The following is a 6442-nucleotide window of genomic DNA, read 5'->3' as shown; positions in this document are numbered from 1 at the left end:
CGTGAAAACAAATAAAATTTAAAAGGTGATAAAATAGGAAATGAAAATCTCATAAAATTTAAAGAAAGAAAAAGGAGTCAACGACACAAAAATTAAATACAAAATTAAAGTCAAATATTACAAACGGAAAATACAATTATGAAAGAAAAATACAAGACTCTAAAAGACCGACAAGGAACTGACGCTTCGGAACGACTCCCCTCTGTGACAGTGCAGCTCTCGAACACCTCCCCACCTCGACTAGCACTTGGAAAAAAAAAAAAAGGGAAACGGGGTGAGTATAAAAATATACTCAGTAAGCAACCTACTTGTAGGCTCTTATTCATATCTAAGTTTAGGTGAGAACCACCAACTATACTCTATACCCTAGAGTCTCAGTACTCTCAGTACACAGCTCAGGGTGGAAGGACTTAACCTTTGAAGCAGTATTCAACATTTGAGGATGAGGTGCTCCCTCATAACTACATGTACCCCTCGTACAACCCAGCTAGAATTAATCACAACATGGTCAACGTCCTTCCACAGGACTCATCATGCAGGTGACCTTGACCCACTCGCATGATCAACATCTTACCATAAGATGGATCCCCTTGCAGAGTAGTCAATCTACCGTTGAGTAACACTTCCCTAACAGGCGTCTTGCCAAGCTCAACCGTACCACAACAGAGTAGGAAGGGAAGAGTAACACCTCTCTAACTGGCATCTCGCCTNCTAGCTCAACGGTACTTGTAATAACCCAAAACTAAATAAAGAAATAAACCAATAATATTAATTATAAAAAAATGGTTAAAATAATAATAATAATAAATAAATAAACAAAAAAAACAACATTTCCACTACTTCTCTCCACTAACCTCTCATCCCTCCCCATATTTATCTCTCCTCAACCCATCCTTACTGAGAAGCGAGAAAGTAACAAAAAAAAACGGAAAAAGAATAATAGTCACGTATATATTAAATCTTCATTTTCTTTAATCCTATTTTTTTAGAAATCACAGCCTGAGCGTTGAATTATTACAATGGTTTAATTTTGAGTTAGAAACTAAATTTGTATCATTTATATGAATTCTAGCAAATCACATCATATTAGTAATATTAAATTAAATTTTTATTAGTAGCCATAGATTAAAAATAGAATGGCCAAGAAAATTTGTGAATCTTAAACACTAAGACAAGGAAAGATTTGGAAACAGAGATCCACTAGAAATTTAGAATAAGTTAGAACACAATTAAGAGACAAACACATAAAAGAAATAAAAGAAGATTAAGGAATTAAAAACCACAAACTAAATATAGAGAGAAAGTAAATACGGAGAAATAACTTAAATAGGTGTATCTACAACGGTAACTATGGAAAATAAGATTTTTAATAAAAATATAATTATAGACATATAACATTTCAAGACTTTTAACAATGGACCCAGGTAAGTTAAAGAAATAATTTTGTAGATTTCAAACTTGAAGCTAATATCATGGGCTCACATAGGTTGACACGGATTTCAAAGGACTGAATCAAACTTTCATTAAAGATATATTTGTAACAACAACTTAAGCTAGCCAGGTAAGTGACCTTACTATCAGTATGGTTATATTTGATATTGACACGTGCCCTGTGGTTCTGCACGTGCCATATATATTGAAATGTGTAAATTGTCTGTGGATCAATATGCTTCTTATATGTTATAATATGTGAACTGTATGATAATAATTACGGTACGATGTGTTCAAGAATATGTTTGAGATAGGATACGAGATGGATGCACAAAACGAAATGTAACGATAGGAGTAAAATACGTTCATGAAGCGTTAAGGTTGGGTTACATACTGGAGTGATATGGATAAGAGAGATTGATGGAAGAATATGGTTAGGTTACGGGTAGAAAGGGATAGGTTTGTGATAGATTGATAGAACAATAATGTTAGGATTGATAGAACGATAGCATTAGGTTACGTTCTTGTGATGATATGACTAAGGTACGTTCATGTAATGATATGTCTGTGATAGATATAAGAACGTTAAGGCTATGATAAGTTAGAAAATGATATGACTACGAAGTGTTTACATTATGACTTGTTTATGATATGATACATTGTGATGCAATATGTCATGGTATGATGTGTATATGATGAAATGTTATGTTAAAAGCATAGAACGTTATGTTAGGTCTCTTAAATTGTGTGTATACAGCATGATATGAATGGCATGAAATTACGATAAATGGCATGAAATATAACCCCGTTAGAATTATGTATGATTTGAAAACTGAAGAATGAAAAACGATATGATATGAATGATGAACGATATCTGGAACGATATCTGAAATGATATGAAAAATGATATGATATGTACATAATGCTAGCGGGGTTGTATTAAAGGATAATGAAAATGAAAAAGTATTGGGACCTCATGCATTATGTGTGCTCATGCATTTGGGGGGATACCCCTATCCAATCACGAGGGTATGAACGCATACATATAATGGCAGGACAACGATTGTTATGCTTTGCATAGCGCTGCCGTGATAGTTACTAGTTCTAGCGGGTGTCCGGCCTAAAGGGCTCCCAGAATATCCCCACCGGATAAGAAAAGTGGCCCAGCGGTGTGCGAACTAGCTGGTGAGCCCATACTCGAGACCATGACACATGCATAGGATAGTGGTATTTATTTTCTTAGACTTAGGCTAGAATAGGATGTTTTTAACTGAAACTCTTATTTATTTGATTTAGTCGTTTGTTGTGTCGTTTTAAAGATGTTTTCGAAACACGTAAGTTCATGACTGTGTTTTAAGATAAAGATTATGTTTTATGGAATTTAAATGAAGTCTTCCGCATTCAATGTTTATGGTACGTATACAGTAGCGACTTTAAATTAAGTAGAAAATTTTGGGTCGTTACAGTACCACACCGAAGTAGGAAGAAAATTTTGGGTCGTTTCGTTTAGATTCTGATAATTTCTAACTCAATCTAAGTAATTGCAACAGAATTTGGAAAGATACAGAATTGCAATAGAATTAGAGAAGATACATAATTGGTGTGATTTCTAAGAACAAAATTAAAATAAAAGAAGGGAAAAATTTCAATTTTATTCCCATTGCCTAATTTTGATAGAGAAGATACGTACAACAAATTAGAGAAGATACATAATTACAATAAAATTAGGAAAGATCTAGGCTATAATTTCAAGAAGAAGATCTAAGCTATAATTGCTTCCCTTTCTTAAAAATAGAATTAAAATAAATATTTCCTAAAAAAATAAAATAAAAATTTCCTAAAAATAGAAATAAAATAAAATAAAATAAAATAAAATTTTTAATTCTATTCCCATATTTTTGTTAATTGTTTTCTATTTTCTTCCTCTAGCCTATGTTTCGAAATCTTCTTCTCTTTCCTTATTTATATATTTGTTTTCTTCCTTAAACTCAAAATCCTAAAATTTGATAATTTGAATTAATAAAAAATAAATTAACTACTCACCATTCATTATCTAAAATTTACTAATATAATAATTGTTAAAACTATTATTTATTTATATAAAATTCGGATGTTCTTTCATACGCACCAAATAAATAAATAAATAAATTATTAATTGAGAAATGTAGTAATAGCTGTCAGTAAATATATTTCCATCTTTAAACAATTTACTATCTAATAATGATATGTTTGTAGCATATTGTAATCGTCAAAGTTCTTTTGGAGGAAATTGATAAATTAGGAAAAAAAACTTTTGGGATTCATGTTGTCTCACCTGACTCCAAATGACTTGGGTCATTAATGTGAGTTCGATGGATTCAACCGATGATGGAATTTGGAGAAGTTGTTGGGGATTGAAACTGGACGCTTCAACTTCCATGACATAGTATTGATAAAGCTTCGACGATAAAGAGATTTCATATTAGAAAAAGTGATCAAAAGAACTATTTCACAAAAAAAAAAAAAAAAAAAAAAAAAAAAAAAAAAAAAAAAAAAAAAAAAAATCGTTGTTCCCCATTAGATTTAAGATTTAAAGTGATATAATGCAAAATAATATAATATGAAAAAATACTATATTTAATAATATTTTTGGATTTCTTCAAATTTAATATAAAATTATAATTTTCAAAATTTACCATATTTAGAGTGGGAAAACAATTTTTGAAGAAAAAACTTGGATAATCCATTAAATTTGGAATTTAGAATTATATATTAATTAAACTTAGTGACTTTTAAATAAAGCCAAAAATTCATTTGTTTTATTTTCTTTGAAATGGTAGAAATGTTAACCATTTTGTACTGTCTTTTAATTACTCAAAAGCCCTAGATTATTTGCCTGTTCGCAAATTTTGGTATGAAATATGGTGTCATGTGTTCTTTATATCTTTTCCTTTTAATTAGACATCTCTCGAAAAAGGAAAGACGTCTGGGAACGAAGTCGTAAGTGCACAATATGCCGAAGACCTTGATATGAAAGAAAAAAGGAAGCGCGAGCGTGAGATGCCCGAGCATTGTATGAACTAGAACATTCTTTATATATTTTAAAATTGTCAAGTGACCCTAAATGGTACTTTTGATGATATCTATGATTTGAGCAAAAAAAATTGCCGAGGAAGAGAAATGTTGGAGGAGAAGCGAAATGACAAAACATATACTTCTTGTGCATACGTCTCGTTGTAATTTACTTCATGATAAGTATGGAAATATTATATGCATCATCTCATTTAACCATGATTTTTATTTTGAGATTTCGTGCATGTTGTATGTGATATGATTATGAATTAGTTCTCTAACATGTTATGAATGAATACATATACCTCGTTATTATTCGTGTTCTCCTCTTTTTTGTTGGTTTTTAGAAGCGTGAGCACGCTAGCCCATAATCAAACTTAGGGAATATGTTAACGAGCCCACCTAGTGGGTTCACCCAACCCTACTCGAAAGAGAAAGTAGAACCCAAAAAATAATTATAAAAAATTAGGCCCCACCAATCATGATACATATTGTATGTGCACGCATTTTCCAATTCTAAGAGTGAAGTCACTTATGATGTTTACCATGTTATTGAGGTAAAGATAAATAACTCATGCATGGTTGACTCTACTTAGGTATTGCTAAACCTTATTTTTAAATATGTTTTCACCCGNTTTGTTTTATTTTCTTTGAAATGGTAGAAATGTTAACCATTTTGTACTGTCTTTTAATTACTCAAAAGCCCTAGATTATTTGCCTGTTCGCAAATTTTGGTATGAAATATGGTGTCATGTGTTCTTTCCATCTTTTCCTTTTAATTAGACATCTCTCGAAAAAGGAAAGACGTCTGGGAACGAAGTCGTAAGTGCACAATATGCCGAAGACCTTAATATGAAAGAAAAAAGGAAGCGCGAGCGTGAGATGCCCGAGCATTGTATGAACTAGAACATTCTTTATATATTTTAAAATTGTCAAGTGACCCTAAATGGTACTTTTGATGATATCTATGATTTGAGCAAAAAAAATTGCCGAAGAAGAGAAATGTTGGAGGAGAAGCGAAATGACAAAACATATACTTCTTGTGCATACGTCTCGTTGTAATTTACTTCATGATAAGTATGGAAATATTATATGCATCATCTCATTTAACCATGATTTTTATTTTGAGATTTCGTGCATGTTGTATGTCATATGATTATGAATTAGTTCTCTAACACTATGAATGAATACATATACCTCGTTATTATTCGTGTTCTCCTCTTTTTTTGTTGGTTTTTAGAAGCGTGAGCACGCTAGCCCATAGTCAAACTTAGGGAATATGTTAACGAGCCCACCTAGTGGGTTCACCCAACCCTACTCGAAAGAGAAAGTAGAACCCAAAAAACAATTATAAAAAATTAGGCCCCACCAATCATGATACATATTGTATGTGCACGCACTTTCCAATTCTAAGAGTGAAGTCACTTATGATGTTTACCATGTTATTGAGGTAAAGATAAATAACTCATGCATGGTTGACTCTACTTAGGTATTGCTAAACCTTATTTTTAAATATGTTTTCACCCGTTTACATTATTCAATTTGTCTGTATTTAGTTGTGATTTGATACGAATATATTTTAGTTTTTAAATACAATATCTATAACAAATTCTGGAGTGTGATAATTTTATTATTATATAGATTAACAATCTAATATTTTTTTAGATATGCTTCTATCATAAAATGCCTTTCTTCCTCAAATCTTGACTTCTGTTTCTTTTTTGCATAACTTGATAGGTGTTAGGGGTTATTTTTGCAAAACCTATATTGTAGCCTATTCTAGCATGACCACGACTTATTCTTTTTTTTCTTCATTTTTTTTGGGCCTTACATTATTTATATAAGAAAGTAAAATTAAAATTATCTAAAAATATCTCAATAATATCTCATAAATTGTATGTGCCGTCATATTAAAAAATATTGTAACTTTTTTACTGGTTAATTCTTTTTTTTTTTTTTT

General features: G+C 31.1%; 1 long non-coding RNA gene across 1 annotated transcript in view; it reads right to left on the bottom strand.

Annotated features, from left to right (window-relative positions):
• Positions 1 to 152: 152 nt before the first annotated feature.
• The window catches only part of LOC111473156, a 113877-nt gene continuing 107587 nt past the window's right edge, over positions 153 to 6442 (bottom strand). Inside the window, exon 3 of the long non-coding RNA XR_002715574.1 lies at positions 153 to 240. This is a non-coding gene — a long non-coding RNA (uncharacterized LOC111473156). The remainder of the gene's footprint in view (positions 241 to 6442) is intronic.

The sequence above is a fragment of the Cucurbita maxima genome, unplaced genomic scaffold, assembly GCF_002738345.1.
Source record: "Cucurbita maxima cultivar Rimu unplaced genomic scaffold, Cmax_1.0 Cma_Scf00106, whole genome shotgun sequence".
NCBI lineage: Eukaryota > Viridiplantae > Streptophyta > Magnoliopsida > Cucurbitales > Cucurbitaceae > Cucurbita > Cucurbita maxima.
This window is presented reverse-complemented; position numbering and strand designations above follow the sequence as displayed.